At 55.7% G+C, this 15,886-nt stretch overlaps 1 protein-coding gene across 6 annotated transcripts in view; it reads right to left on the bottom strand.

The window, feature by feature from the left end:
• VDR (vitamin D receptor) overlaps positions 1 to 11,091 on the bottom strand; it is a 35,758-nt gene extending 24,667 nt beyond the window's left edge. For 2 of the 6 annotated variants that reach the window (XM_068663446.1, XM_068663451.1), the window contains exons 1-2: positions 11,007 to 11,091; positions 6,994 to 7,159 (exon numbers count right to left, since the gene is read on the bottom strand). The gene's annotated coding sequence lies outside the window, so the exon portion shown is untranslated. Of the gene's footprint in view, positions 1 to 4,795; positions 4,943 to 6,993; positions 7,160 to 7,345; positions 7,601 to 9,076; positions 9,276 to 9,347; positions 9,581 to 11,006 lie in introns of those variants that run through there. The other 4 variants (XM_068663448.1, XM_068663449.1, XM_068663447.1 and 1 more) reach the window with 4 other exon arrangements.
• Positions 11,092 to 15,886: the final 4,795 nt, after the last annotated feature.

Here is a 15,886-nt window from a genome sequence, read left to right as displayed (position 1 = left end):
TTACCCCACCGCACGAGTGATATTCCCCGTTTGCTCCATCCCTCCTCAAAGCTCCCCCTCCAAAGTGGCCGCATTTAAGGTGCACATCCACAACTGGTGCACGTTAATAAAGCACAGCCATGGATGTTCCCTGCACCCTGAAGGAGAAGCAATGCCACCAATCACTGCCTCTGCACATTTCGGGAGGGCGCATGGGTGCTTTGGGAGGGATGCCTGCCCTCCCCATGAGCATCACCTGCAGATGCTGAGTTAATTTCACAGCATTGCAAGGACTGAGGCTTGCAGAGAGCAAAAAAAAATCCCCGGCCACACAGCCTGAGGGTCAAGGGACAATTTAGAAAACGGCACAGCACCGAGGGGAGAGCGCCCACGGCAGCAGGGCGAGCTGCAGGCTGCCTCGCTTCCTGCGCAGAGCCACGGGAGGATGTTAGTCATGAATGAGAAGTGGTAAGATGACCAAAAAAAAAATAAAAAAAAAAAAATCATCAGATCCGTGCAATGAAAGTTGTGTTGGTTTCCTTTGGCCCAGAAGCTGTTGCATGTGTTTGTGATTTGTTTCAGGAGAAAGGCAGCTGGTAGATGTTAAACTGGATTAGCTCCAAAATGGTTTATGTGCTGCTATCGTGCTGCACTCACAGCAAAGTGATTTAAAATTCAGGCACGGCTGCCAGCCTGCTCTGCCTAAAACACGGTGCCTTGGTTATGCCCAAACCCAGCCACACAGCATTCAGAAAATCATTTATTCCTCCCAATCTGCTGGGAGGAAACACACAACACTGCATTTCCACGCTCACCACCAGCCCCACGCTGCTCCGACAGGGCACCCAGCCCTTCCACACCCAGCTCAGCAGCCAAAACCCACGGTGCTTCCTCAGCTGGGCTCAGGTAAGACTGACAGAAAAGCCATTTTTGGCTCCAGCACAGAACAAGCTGGTTTAGACCAAAATCTTCCCAGCCCTTCCTGCACCCAGGAGCAGCTCTGCTGGTGCTGAGCACCCCGGGGAGCAGCAGCCAGGGTGACATGCTGCTCCAGGGGCAGTTCTGGTCACTGATGCTCTTTGCAGAGCACTCGTGCCCCTGCCACCCCAAAACCTGCAGGGCATGGAGATGGTCAGCACCGGTGCAGCCCTTCAACCACATCCGAGGGGTTTGGTCTGTGCACTTTAGTCTCTAACTGGGAATCCTGGTCTGTCAAAACCAGTCCAGAGCGAACACACGTGGCGTGTTCATGCCTGCACGTTGGCCAAGCTGCTGCCAGGATCCCTTCCCACTGCAAACCAGGGCTAAAAAACACCGCAGGCAGCGTGACAGCAGTGTGGGAGCCCAACCTCGTCCCTCCTGAGCTCGGGGCTGGAGGTGCCACGAGACATTTTCAGCCCCGAGGTCAGCAGGAAGGCACAAGTACCAGTTTGCAGGAAGGATTTGGCCCCTCGTGGCTCACCAAAACAGCCTGCAAGCTGCTTAAGGCAAGACAGCTATTTAACAGCCAGCACCGTCCCTGCCTCAAATATTCACTAGTTCATAGGGAAAAAGAGAGACAAAGTACCAAAAAAGGTCATTCCTGCTATATTTCACCCCCCCCATATGTCTATGACTTACTGCAGGCTGTGGAAGCCGATGAAGAAGCCATCTCAGCCCGATCCCAGCTGCACAAAGTCCTGCTTGGCTGTCCTAAGGTGGTCAAGGGCTACAGAATAAAGCCAGCTACGGGGAGCTACTCACAAAAAATCAGAATAAACAGTCAAGATTGGAGCTCCCGAAGGCGCCTGGGGACGCGCTGAGGCTGGGAGCGCTGCGGGCTGTCGCTGCCGAGCTGTGTTTGCTTTTCGGATGGACACAGTGAACAAACACATGTTTACTGGCACAGCCTCTCCAAACACCACCGCAGCTGGTACTTATGTCACCTGCTACAGCTTCACCAAAATTTACCTCCGTCGGGGGACGCAGGAGCCAGGCATTCGCTCCCAGGTGGGAATCCGGCAGGTTTGCAGAGCTGGCTGAGCACGAAGCCCTCACAACAGCAGGGAGGGCTCCGAAATTAAATCTCCACCAGCTGCACCTCGTAGCGCTTGGCATTAAGGTGCTGTAACCCTAGCCCATTCACAAATTATCAGCAGCAGATGTCTGCCTTTCCTAACCTTTTGGCTCGTCGCTTTAACTGCGGACAGGAGCGGCGTGCAACAGCCATTTCCTTCTTCCACATTTCCACTTCTTATCTGGAGGAGTGATTTCTCCAAGCCAATGTTTCCAATGGAAACTCAGCCTTCAGCTTAGTCAACATGATTTCCACGCTGATATCGCTGTTGTTCTGCCCGCGCCGTTGTGCCTCGGAGTAACAGCAGCACATCTGCACCCAGCTAATTGCAGGGCACGGCAAGGACAGGGCAAAGGGAATGCTTGGTCCTAACAAAAATCACAAGAGCAATTATTTCCACAGATCCTTCCCCGTGACACTTTGTGTCCCCTGAAGCCTCCCTGGATTTTGGTCACCCATTCCCGTTGCCCCAAATTGCTCGCGTGCTTCGGCTGTGCCTTCGTTTCCCAAGCACTAATACCTCGGTGAGAGCAGCTGAAGAATCCTCGCTCTCATACACCAAAAATTCAGGAAGGACCAACGGAAAGGAGCTGTCCCTGCATGTGGCAAATACCACGCTGCTTCAGGGCTTCTCCCCGATTTCGAAACGTATGCAAACAGGTTCTCGTGAAGAATGCAAACTGCTCCATCCTTCTCCAGAAGGAAACAAAAAAAACAAATCACACCAAGAATATACAACCCCCCAGGAAGTTTGATATTGAAAATCTCTTCTCAGATCAAGTCTATGCTGTTTTTTTGTGTTGTTTTTTTGTTTGTTTTCTGCTGGAGGTGGAGGACAAGCTTCAGCAATAGAATTCTGCAGCTCGCTCAGCCTCGAGGTAATGACCTGAAGACGTGACCTGGAGCTGTGAGATGGAGAATTGGAGCCTTTGCCCCCCTGACACAGAGAAAGTGCCAGGAGGTACCCGGCCACCCCCCAGCAGAAACAACTCACAGCTTGCTCCTGACCACCAGGAGAGGGTGGGAGGGCTGGAGAGCCACTCGAGCTCGGTGCCAGCAGCTGCAGCCACAGCCAGACCTGACAAAACCAGGTCAGGTGTTACAACAGACATTCCTCAGGCTCCTGCACTGCTAAAAAACAAGGGGGTTAAAAACAGGCAAGCACTCGGATATCAAAGCCCCGGGAGAACAGCTCCTCTTTGTAAGGTGCCAAGCTGGAGCTCTGCAGAACGAGTCCAGAATTCAAGGTCTTGGGATTCACAAAATCATATCATATGCAGAAAAGATAGGGACCTTCTGAGGCTGCCGATCTGCTCCAGTGGCCTTTGAAATAATAAACTAATTGACTAAGATTCCGGTAGATAGAGAGCAACATCTGAAGTCGCTCCCAGAAGCGGAGAACCGGCAGCTTTGGTCGATTTGTGCTGGGAGCAGATGGTAGGCGCTCACTGCGAGGTGCCGAGAACACCCAGCCACACTCACAGACCTACCTTGTGCCCAAAAAAAAAACACCTTGTGAAAAAAAACAACAAAATTTAAGCCTTTTGCATCAACCTAGATGCGTCAAGCTGCTCTGATGGCAGACTTTCTACCCTGCTGCGTTACTTCCTACACTGCTTTCAGACATTCATTAGGGTGGGGAAAGACACTGACGTGGAGGAAGCCACATTTGGAGAAGCAGCAAGTGACAGGAGCTGATTTGTGATGGATTAGTCACCTTAAACCAACACCATAGAAACACAAGCCTTGACCAGCCCTCGTTACAAGAGGCAGGTAAACCCCGCAGGCTTCCCCGCTGATTTAAAAGAGCTCCAGCTTCACCACCAAGCACATTTCCCAGGAATTTGGCATTACGGCAGACAGCAAGTGCCACCACGAGTCTTACTGCTGAAAAGAGAAAAAAAAAAAAACAGCTTCCAAAACACAGCATAACAGGACCGAAAGCCTCCCCTGTGCAATCAGGCAGGAAGTTACAGCACAACCACGGCAGCTGCCAGCTTTTAGGTATGATGGGACCTGGCATCAGTGCATCCCTCGACCTGGGCTGGTGCATCCCTGGGGGCTATTTCCAGTTTGTGGGAGCAACAGAGCGGAGCACGTCACCTCCGAGGCCACCCCACAGTCAGCAACATTTGCATGCATGCAAATGCCAGGGGACAGGAGCTGCAAGGGAGCACCTCTGAGACCAAACTCTCCAGCTCCAGTCCCTCAGGGGAGATCCCTGCCTTGCACACAGGCTCCCGAGGCTCAGCTTGCTGTCGTGCTGTCTCCTCATTGACTCACGACTTGCATTCATTCTCTACCTTCGGGTCATCCCACTTTTCATCCACGCTGAAGCCCAGCCTGCTTGCTTGCACCTTTGGAGCCCAAGCATTCCCAACAAACCTTAATTTCCTTGCGAGCCACGAGCAGAGCAGTGATTCCTCAGCAGATCTCTATCGGCTGCGTAAAGGACAACCCGAAATGCAGCAGCCACAGGTTAAAGCAAACAGACAACAGCACCAAGCCAGAAGGGGGAGGACGGGGACATCAGAGCAAGAAGCAAAACAAGAGACACGAAACAAAGAGGCCATCTCACCGAGGAGAGAAGAGATAAAACAAAGGGATTGTGAAACCTTAAAATTAACCGCATTTTTTCTTGAAAAAGTTTTTCAAAATCACAGCAGATCAGGGACCCTAAAGAAGGCAGCAGACCCATGAGCTCGGTGGAGCCCTCGGTCCTCCAGGATGTTTTTTTTGTTTTGTTTTGTTTTTTTTTACCTGCAATAGGTGCCCGGGGAGCAAGGCTACAAGGAGCTGGCTCCTAGGTCGCTGCTTCTCGTGCCTGTCTGGACGAGCCGATGGGCAAATTCAGGGCTCAGCACAGCTGCAGCACGTGACGGCGAGGCAGAGTCATGCCCTGCCCTCGACAGGCAGTTCCTTCTCCAGCAATTTTACTGCTACTTAAGGAAGTGAGTGGGTGAGCAGGGTTAAAATTGTTCCCCTCTACTCAGAAAAGCAGAATTACCCGCAGATTTCTTCTTCCCAGAGATGAGCTGTAGGAATCCCGTTACCCCACAGCAGCCAGTTTCGGTTCAGCTTGCCTCGAGCCGAGTGCTCTGACCAGGTAGGTCTGAGCTGCACAAAGTCTCTGTGCTTTTAACCACCGTGATTAAACACTGCTCCGACCTGCCAGGAATTAAACACCGCTGCTCCCACCAGCAGGCCCAGGTTACCCACAGATTTCGGCACCACCTCAGCTCCAGCCTCATCCTTATCGTCCCTGCTACATTTTCACAGCAGGGATCCCAACCAGGGCCACAGACAGGTTTTGTCACAACACGCTTCACTGGTTTGAAATTCTGTCATGCATGCAAAGTTAAAAAAAACTGAAGGAAGGGCCTCTCGCAGTGCACATCCAGCACCTCTGGTACAAATATAGGGTCTCTACCCTGCTATAGCAAGCAATAATTTATATTCGAAGAGCAGGCTGCCCAACCACGCCAGCTTTTGCACCCTCTAACAGTAATTTGAAGTCAGTGTCAACAAGGACAGCGTGGGAGGCACCACCAGGAGCAGGGCAGCAGCCCGGCACAGAAAAACAGGTTTCTCCTCTGTCCAGCACCCAGCAGACCACAGGATTACTCGAGTGTCTGAGCACGAAGCCGAGATGCTCAGAAAACAATTGCCTCTCCTTCGAGCATGCCAGCCAGAGCACAACTTGAAACTCCAGTTATCAGGTTGCTTTTATACAGACACGTATGGGAGCTTCCTGCACCCAGACCCTGGGGCAAAAGCCTAGAGGAAAGCAGGGCACAGGACCGCCAGGCTGAGAAGTTCCCCTCTGTATGAAAGAGACCCCAAAGAAGAGATTTAAGCTCAGCATCGGGAACCAGTCAGCGCCATCTCCCTGTTTGGGGTAACCCAAGCTATCAAATCAAAGTGATTTCAGAAATAAAAATCATGGATTCGTTAAGGCTGGAAAAGGCCTCTGAGGTCATCTGCTCCAAGCATCCCCCTGCCACCGGCGTCACCCACTAAACCACGTCCCTAAGCACCACCTAGAAAATACAGCTGGGGTCACATCAACCTTCCTCTGCACATGAGCTTACTCATGTTACTGAATCCTTCCTGTTTTTCTCTCATCATCCTCAAAACAGACTGAAAGTCGACATATTTTTGTTGGGGGAACTGCAAGGCCCAAATATTCCCGTTTTAGGGAGGAGATAAGCACAGAATGGATGGCTGCTCACGTACTGAGAATCCCTCAATGTTGGGGAAACAGGACCAAGCCAAGCTTTTTCCCTACAAGCACACAGGGATTAGGGGACAATGGGGACAGAGGGAAGGCCATCGTGTCCCAAGAAGTGTTTTCCAGGGCTCAGGAGCGAGTGCTGCCGGTGCTCGGCCCACCCTGAGGCCGAGGAGCCCGCTAACGCCCGCAGGCCTCAGCGAGGGCACCACACGTTCCGCAGGGCTAAGCAAGTCTAAATATAGCCGGTGCTCGTATCTTATCTGCTTGCTGTTAAACGGGCGTATTGACGAGGCGATAAATGTTTATGAGGAACCGTCTGTGTCAGCGCTACCCATGCGGGGAGGGGAGGAGAAACCCGCCTGGGCCTGGACGTGATCGCGGTCCCCAGGGCCTCGTCCCTCGCCTGGCAGCGGGTGACGGGGGGCACGGGGCACGAGCCCACCCGGTGGGTGAGGGAATGGGTGCCCCTCGGCACCACTAATTGCCTCGAGAGGGCAGGAGGAGGTGGGAGAAGGGATAAAGCTGATGTTGGAATTGCAGCCCTAAGTTGGGAAACCAAAATGCACTCATGGGAGCTGGAAACCCAGCCTGCACCAACGGGATGGGATGGCCCAAAGCAAAGGGGAGAGCAGGCTCCTGCTGGGCAGACCCCTACAAAAAGCCATGGGATTGTCAGGAATACAAAGGCAGCCTGGTTAAGAGCACCTCTGTCAACCAAACTCACCTTGATCGACACACAGGCTCACCAAAAACCTCCGGGGGCTGGAACCAAGCCACGGGCAGGGCTTTGGGTTAGGACAGGAGGCACACAGCAGAGCCAGGCGGTTTGGGATCGCAGGTCAGAAGTCAGGGCAGCAGGTCCCAGCAACCAGGGCAGGCAGCACGAATTCCTGGCAATGAAGGAAGGGCTTTGAGATATACAGATAAACGTTCCAGGTATTGTTTTTAATTGCTTTTACACCCCATTTCCAATTATTAGTAGCCAAAAGTCACTTGCATGCGCGGGGTGGTTTAACCACCACTAAAAGCCACAGATAAGGAAACTGCCTGCGAATTGTGGCTGATTCAGCAAGCACCTGAAGGGAAGGCAGACGCACGCAGGAGCAGCACCAGAGGTTACCAAACTGCCTCGGTCCTTCAGAAGTCACGACGAGGTCCCCCGATTGCCCCAGGAGACCCGTTCCCCCACCACAAAGCATCTGCTTCTTCAGGTCACTGCTGAGAAGCCCTGTTTTAAAGCCTGCGGAGTCGTTGACCTTCCTTATCTCCCTGGACTTTTGCTCTCCTTGTCATTTATATTCCTCACGCCCTGGTTTAACCGTCCTTCCCCCTCCCGGCCCCGCGGGCTGTGCCGGTGCCAGATGCTCTGCGGGCAGCTCCACGCCTGTCCCGGTGCTTCTCAAGCTCCCCGGTGGGCTTCACTTCCCATGGCACCGTCCTGCTGCCGCGTTATCACCTGCAGTTTGGGCTTCCCTTCCCTAGGGAAGGGATTACAGCACTGAGAGCCCGCTAATCTCCCAAATCTGGAAAAATGGGGGTTGTTAAAGCGGGGTTCCCAAGTCCCCAGGCTCCATTTATGCTCACCAAGGGCATTTCACCCTTCTCACAAGCAATATCTGGAGAGAATACACCCAAGAGCTGAGCAGGAAGAGGGGAAAATGATGCAGGACAGCACCAGGTTCCTCCACGGTGCCTGCTCAGGGCTTTTGTGCATTCACAACTCTGTGCTCAGACTTGTTAACCTGCTGCAATGCCTGTCTAGCGTTCAGGTGTCTTATTTGGTTGCCTTTAACCAAGACCTGTGGTTTCTCAGAGAAAAAACACACTACTAGAGGTCTCAGTGCCTCTATTTGAAGACACAATTCTTGCTTTTCTCTCGTTTGGGGGTTATCTTTTAACCTCTGCCCTTGCAAAGAATTGATGCCGCTGCCTCCCGTGCCCCCCATGGGGTGTTGCTGGATAGCAGTGGGTGCCCACAGGTCGGGATGAGCACCACGTTTGCTGCCACACTGGGGAGATCACGGCTGGAAAAGCAACACCGAGGGCAACTGGGAAACTCGTGGAGAAGCTGCCACCTCTCAAGACCAGGCTCATCTGAGAAAACCACCAGCAAAAGCCAGGTCCTGCCCTCCGTGGGCTGCAAGACAAGGAGTCACCTCTCACAACAGCTTTCCCCAGCCGCCCGGAGATGCAGCAGCTGCTTTGCCCCAGATCTTTCAGCCCGGATGGTGAGCGCGAGCCGTTTCGCATCAGTTACGCCATCCCCAGCGCCGAAATGGTCCGCTGCCACTTCCTACCCCAGGGACGTGGCCAGGAGGCTGCCCGAAGGGGCAACCTGCCCCCCGTAGCCATGGTTAGAAGCTCGCCAGCCCACAGAGGCCGGGGCAGGCGCTTGCCCAAATTGCGGGTTCCCAGCACCTCCGGCCGCAAGGAGGAACCGTGACGCAGACGGCCCCGGGGGGGACAGGCACAGACCCTGCCCGGCACGTGGGCAGCCCCCACGTCAATATTTAGAGGCTGTTTGCATCTACTCCCGCGTCACGCTCAGATACTGACGGGCGAGCGCAACGTGTTTCCAAATCATGACACCCCGTGCTCAGCACCAGCTTCCACAGAAGTGGGATTTGAGCCCCAAAACGCCACGCAGTTCTGGGAAAGCCCCTTTCAGCAGAACCCAGTCCCTGTCCTCACCTTGTTTTTATTTATATATATAAATATATATTAAAAAAATAACATATAAAGTGTCTATGACCATAAACACTCGCAGAACCCTATGCTCAGATGCTGCGTGGTACACACAGACCCACCTCCAGCCACTCGAGGAGGATTATTTATTTCCCAGTGACTTGACATTTCTGTATTTCCCCTCCGAAAAGCCACAGGAAGTTTGGGCCAGACTGACTGCGCTCCGGCTCAGCGACAGCAGGTTAAAAATTATTCTCTCTGGCTAGAGGTGCACTCGGGAAGGAGAGCCGCTCCTCCGCAGTTAGCCATTAAGAGAAAAAAAAGAGCTTGGATTATTTCGGATTAAGTACACCGGGATTGGGGAAGAAAACACCTAGTGAAAAGCTAACTCACCCGAGGCGAATTCTTGACTCATGAAAAACCTTTTTGTGCCTTTGTTACTTGCAGTGCTGCTGCGAGATCTTGCACCTGATGCGTTCGCAGACGGGATCTCGGGCAGACATCTGCGCCGCCCTCTGCACCTGACAGCTTTGGGCTTTCCCAGCTCCTCGGCTACGCAAATCCCCCAAATCTCAGCCCACCCCACTATTTTCACCCGGTTGGGTACACCACCCCGAGACCCCATCCAAAAGCTACAAACTCGATCTGATTTGCCCCAGCAAAGCTGCTTCGGAGGAGGAAGACTTCAGAGGAGGAAGAAGAGGTTTTGGCTAAATGAGTAATTACAACCCCAACGTCCTCCCCCGGCGGGCTGAGCGCACGGAGGCACCACGGGGGCAGCGTGGCCGGCACGGAGGAGGCACCGAGGGGGTCCGTGGGGGGATGTCCCCCCTTCGGGAGGGGACGCACGTGGCCCCGTTGCTGGCGCTCCCTTCGCCGAGCCCCGGGAGGAAGATGAGTCAGTGCCCAGCTCGCGTGGGAGGAGAGCGCCGCAGAACGCCGGGGCCGGCTTCTTGAGAAAAGCAGTTTCCGAAGAAACTTTCAGCGCTGAAGGCTCCAGCCTCGGTCAGCCAGAGGAGGAGGAGGAGGAGGAAGAGGAAGGCTCAGCAAACCGGGGAACGGTGCTTCTCCTGCCCTACAGCAGCCCCCCCCCGCAGCACCCTTGGGTGCCCGGCTGGGTCCGGGGAAAGGAGCGCCCCTTCCTCGGGTGGGGGATGCAGGGAGGTCCCCAGTAGATTCCCAGTACCCCCATCCTCCTCGTGCTGGGAGCTGGTGGCTGAGAGGTCCCGGCTGCTGTGGGATCGCTCACGGGCAGCCCAAACCCATGGGGGAACTCAAACTCAAAACGGGCTGGAAACCCCAAAACACCAGAGAGGCGCTTGGAAAGGGGCGCACGTGGCTGGGGCAGGGGGACAGGCGATGTCCCACCCCGGGGAGCTGGGGGACATGGGGGGGGGACAGAGCTGGGGAAGGGGCTTCACAGCAGCACGGAGCACACATGGGGGGCCCAACACAGCCCCCCCCAAGCACCCCCTGGTTCTGGCCAAACCCTCACCCCCAAACCCAACAATGGGGGGGGGGTCAGGATGTGGACCCTGACCCCCCATTCCCAAACCAGGAGTCACCCCCACAGGGGGGTCAGGAGGGTCAGGGACCCCCCACACACCCTAAGATAGTCCCCCCTCCCGCTCCTAAGGAAGCCCATTTTTGGGGTGGAATCCCTTAGCATCCCTTTTGGGCTGAGGACTCCCAGTACGGGGTCATGGGGGGGGGGAACCCAAACTTGGGGGGGGGCACAAAGCACCCGGGGACCCACACACCCCCAGCACCCCAAACGAGTACAGGGACACGCCGAGCACCGGTGAGCCCCGAGCCCACACGGGACCCCCAAACCGGGGGGCCACCCCCCCATCACCCCCCAGAGCCATGGGAGGGGTCCCGGTGACCCCCCCAGCACCCCCTAAGCCACTGGGGGGGGACCCTGGTACCCCCCAGCACCACGCACCCCTCACCCCACAGTAACCACAGCGGGAGGGCACCAAGCAGGGGGGTCCCCAAAATGCCACCATCCCCCCCATGCCCCCCTCCCTACCCCCGGTACCCCCCCGGTACCTGCGCTCCCGGCGCTGCCTCCCCCTCCCTCCCCCCCCACCCCGGAGCCGCCTTTTGACGGGAACCCGCCGGCCGCGCGCCCCGCCCCTCCCCGGGGACACGCCCCCCTCCGCTAAACCACGCCCACTTTCCCTACGGACACGCCCCCTTTGCCCGAGGACACGCCCCCTCCCCCGCCCCGCCCCCGCCAATGCCAGCGCGGCACCGCCTCGGCACCGCCCCCTCGCGGGCGGGCCCGCCCTGACCACGCCTCCCATGCCCGTATAAGGTAATGAATGGGTGAGGCCACGCCCTCTGGGGGCGTGGCGTGGGCTGGCGGGAGATTGCACGTGGCGGCCCGGCCTGGGGAGCCCGGCGGGGGGGTGCTCAGACCCCCGGTGCTTTGGGTGCTGGTGCTGCAATTGGGGTGCTGCTGTTTGGGGTTTTGGGGTGCTGCTGCTGCAATTCAGAATTCAGGGCTTTGGGGTACTGCCTCTGCTGCTTGGGGCTTTGGGGTGCTGCTGCAATTGGGGTGTTCCTGCATGGGGGGGTTGAGGTTCAACTGCGTGGGGGTTTTGGGGTGCTAGTGCTGCAGTTGGGGTGCTGCTGCTGCTTGGGGCTTTGGGGTGCTGCTGCATGGGGTTTTGAGGTGCTCTGCTTAGGGCTTTGGGGTGCTGCTGCAGTTGGGGTGTTTCTGCTTGGGGGCTTTGGGGTGCTCTGCTTGGGGCTTTTGGAGTGGGGTTGCTTGGGGGAGTTGGGGTGCTGCTTCTTAGGGTTTCTGGGGCGCTGCAGCTGCTGTCTGTGGCTTTTGGGGTGCTGCTGCTGCTTGGGGGCTTTGGGATTGCTGCTGCTTGAATGGCTTCACAGCCATTCCAGAAAGTTCAGCGGGCTCTGCGTGCATGGGCATGCAGTTCTGCGTACTCCTTTCCACCTGGCTCTTGGTCAGCCCTTTACTGGGACAGGGCAAAGACCACCAGTACAACGGTGTCCCCCCAGCAGTCCAGGGCAAACGTTTTCCTGGCAGCATCGGGTCCTGATCACGTTTAGGTGTCCTTGCAGTGTCTCACCTTTGCTCTGGTGCCTTCTGGAAGTTCAGGCGTCCACGGGGCTGGCCGTGGGTCAGAGTCTCCTTCCCTTCCGGATTTCTAAGCAACGAGCCACCCCGTACCAGGAGCACTCGCCGCATTTATCACCTGGCAAGCGGACTCCGTCTCGTCTCTGCAGCTGCAGCATCTGCTGGGCTCGTCTCCTTCCTCTCCCATTTTTGGGATGCCACCCAAGAGACCTGCCACCGCAGACTGCAAATCCCCTCTCTGATTACAGCTCTTGGAGAGCTCATGGATTTTTCTGATGCTTAGATCAGATTAAGGGCAGAAGGAGAGCTGATTCATCCCTGGCCTCTAGACTAGAGATAGCAGCATCTGCAAGGGCCCAGGCACAGCTCCAAGCGCTAGAGACATGTAAAACCAAGGGGGGGCAGGTTCCTGCAATGTTTGCAGCCTCCAAGCTGCTCCGGCCCCTCGCTCACCTCGGTGTGGCCGGGACTTCACGTCCTGCATGAACGGACCCCGTGCGAAGCCCTTGGCACATCTCAGGAGCAGGGGCCTGCAGGACTCCGGAGTTTGGCTGCTCCTGCAGGTCCTGGGGGTGTTTGGGACCGTGCAACCGGCCAGGTCCAAGTGCTGAGCTCAGCCACCCAAAATCCCCTCGCTGGGGATGGAAGAAAACCTGGAGGACGGGGATTCAAGCTGAGCTGTTTCAGCTGGTGCTGCAGCTCCAGCCCAAAGCCACTCAATCTTCAAGGCACGTTACACCCCCAGGCTGAAAAACTCAGGATATTTAGCAATTCCTCCCTTTCCATCCTCCAAAACCTGTCCAGGGTGCAGACATCAACAACGTTTTATAAAGCAGCACGGAATGCTTCGAGAAAGCCCCTCCGTGATCTTCCAGGGTTTACTAAGGGCCCCTAAACCCAAAATCCTCGGAGAAAATGAGCCGCCGTGCCGATGAGCGCGGGCGGCCGCGCCGCCGTCATGGCAGACGGCAATCAACACCCCGCAGCCGTGATCACCGAGTTCAACAGCTTTAATTCACGTGGGGAAAGTGCTTTGCTAAATGTTTTCAAATTGGTTTAATGAGGCCAATCAGAGAGAGAGAGAAAAAAAAAAAAAAAAGGCTGGGAAGAAACGGGAGTTCATTAGAGACAATTTGGTCACGCAGAACTTTCTCAGGGAACAGGGAGACGAAGGGTGGGGGATTTTGTGCAGAAGGGTGCCCATCCCCAGCCCACCCCTGCTGAGTTTAAGCCTCAGCCATTTCCCTGCTTAAAATCCATCCTAAGGCTCAACACCGCCTGCTTCTCCCTGTCCTTGCCTGGACCAGGCTGGCGTGATGTTCCTTTTGACCCCAGAAATCCTGCTCCCAGCTGAACCCCCTTTTGCATGCTCTTTCCCATCCTGTTGCAGCTCAGGAAAGGGAATTTCAGGGCTGCAGGCACAAGTGGGATGGGATGGGGTTGGGGTTGGGGTTGGGATGGGATGGGGATAGGGATAAGGATGGGATGGGAATGGGGATAAGGATGGAGATGGAAATGGAATGGGAGTGGGGATAAAGACGAGAATGAGGATGGAGATGGGGACAGGGATAAGGATGAGGGTGGGATGGGAATAGGGATAAGGATGGGAATGGGGATGGAGATGGGATGGGAATGGGGATAAGGATGAGAACGAGGATGGGAATGGGATGGGATGGGAATAGGGACAGGGATGGGGATGAGGACAGGGACGGCTCTCCCAGGGTGACACCCACACTTGCTCCATCCCCCGGTGAGTGCAGGGCTCTCAGGAAGCAACCACAACACCCCCACACAATGTGGGTGTGTGGGGCTGGGGAAGCCCCGTCCCCGCTTTCTGCCCGTCTGGGCTGGCTTGGGAGGGAAAATGAGTTTAAAACTAGGAAAAAAAAAAAAAAAAGAAAAAAAAAAGGGACCGATTCAGGACACACATCCCCTAAAATGTCTTTGTGGCATCCCCAGGACAGGACAGCGCTGCGCTCATGGCTTTGATGCAGCTTCTGCCCTTTTGGGATTCTCTGTTGTCTACTATAGGGTTGAGCTCGCCCTTCAGGGAGCTTGGTGAAAGCCTCCCTCTCCACACCTCTCCCAAAATGCTGTTTGCAGCCCGTCCGTGTGGGTGTCTGTCTGCATGGTGCACGTCTGCACCCAGGGCATGCAGCAAGCGGGTCCCCAGCTCATCTGGGGGGCACTGGGGGATGCACAGCCCATCCAATTAAGGGGAGCAATTAGCGTGGACAGCGAGCCGGGGAGCCTCCCTCTTGCTGGCATTTCACTCCCGGGAAGAAGAGAACAAATGATCCATTAAGTTTCCATCGGCGGCACAGGTCGATGGAAATATTTTCTTGCCGTAAACTTAATTTTTATGGTTTGGGCGATTATGAGGGGAAGGAATTTGTTTTTCCACTGAGCTCTCACGTTTATTGTGGCAGAAAAAAAAAAAAAAAAAAAAAGTGATTGCATGGGAGGCTCTGCAAGTTTATGAGCATTCACTGACCCAAAAGGATCATTTTTTACCTGCTTCTGTCCCAGAGCTATTAGGGCTGGAGGGGATGAGAAGAACGGGCTGGTTTGACTTTTCTTTTTTCCCCCATAAAAAAAAATGATTTTTTTTTTGGAACTTGGGAACTTGGGCAGGATGTTTTTTTCTGCTATGTTTTTTTTTTGTTTTGTTTGTTTGGTTTTTTTTGTGCATCTGGGGTGCAGAGCCCCTAAAACCCCGATAAATCGGTGCAAAAGGACCGGCACCCCCAGCAGCACGGAAATCCTTGGGGAAAATGAAGGAGAAGGAAAAGCCAAATTTCTCCGGTGCCAGGAAAAAAAACCCTGCGAACCCAGCGACTGCAAATGAGAGGCAATTTCCCCCTTAAACGCCGCGTTTTGGGGTAATTTGTCTGCAGCAGCGCAGCCGGGTTCACTTTTCCTCGGCCGAACCCGGCGGCAGCGAGTCCCCACAGCGAAGCCCCCCGCTCACAGCTGGTGCCTCTGAGCACTGTGGGGGAAAAAGCCTGGATTTGGGGTTTAGCAGTGGGGTGCACCGGGTGCTGGTGTGCTGCTGCTGCTGCTCCTCGCCGGCTGAGGCGACATCTAGTGAGGCTGCGGCGAAGGACGGAGCGTGCCGGGTGTGCACGGCCCCGTACCAGCACCCAGGGCCTCACACCAGCACCCAGGGCCTTACACGGCCCTACACCAGCACCCAGGGCCTTGCACCAGCACCCAAGGCCTGGCACCAGCACCCATGGTCTCATACGGCCCTACACTAGCACCCAGGGCTTCATATGGCCCTGCACCAGCAAACAGGGTCTTGCACCAGCACTCAGGGCCTCACACGGCCCTACACCAGCACCCAGAGTCGCATATGGCCTTGCACCAGCACCTGGGGCTTCATATGGCCTTGCACCAGCACCCAGGGTCTCATATGGCCTCGCACCAGCACCCAGGGCCTTACACCAGCACCCAGGGCCTTGCACGACCCCACACCAGCACCCAGGGCCTCACATGGCCCCACAGCAGCACCCAGGGCCTTGCACAAGCATGCGCAGCCTCGTGGGGTTTGCACAAGCACACGTGGCTTCGCACAGCCTCATACTGGGGGGGTGTGCCCCCAAAGTGGTGCTGATGGTTTCATACTGGGGTGTGCACCCATACTGGTGCAGGGAGGCTCCGTAGTGAGATTGGTTCCCCAGTACTGGTGTGGGGACCCTCATACTGGGATGGGTGTCCCCGTATTGATGGAGGAGGGTTCATGCTGGGATGGGTGATCCCATATTGGTGCACAGGGGTTCATACTGGGACTGGTGCCCTCATACTGGGATGTGTGCCCCTATAC

This window comes from Anas acuta, chromosome 29 (assembly GCF_963932015.1).
Source record: "Anas acuta chromosome 29, bAnaAcu1.1, whole genome shotgun sequence".
Lineage (NCBI taxonomy): Eukaryota > Metazoa > Chordata > Aves > Anseriformes > Anatidae > Anas > Anas acuta.
The sequence above is the reverse complement of the archived record's forward strand: the minus strand, read 5'-3'. Positions and strand labels throughout refer to the sequence as shown.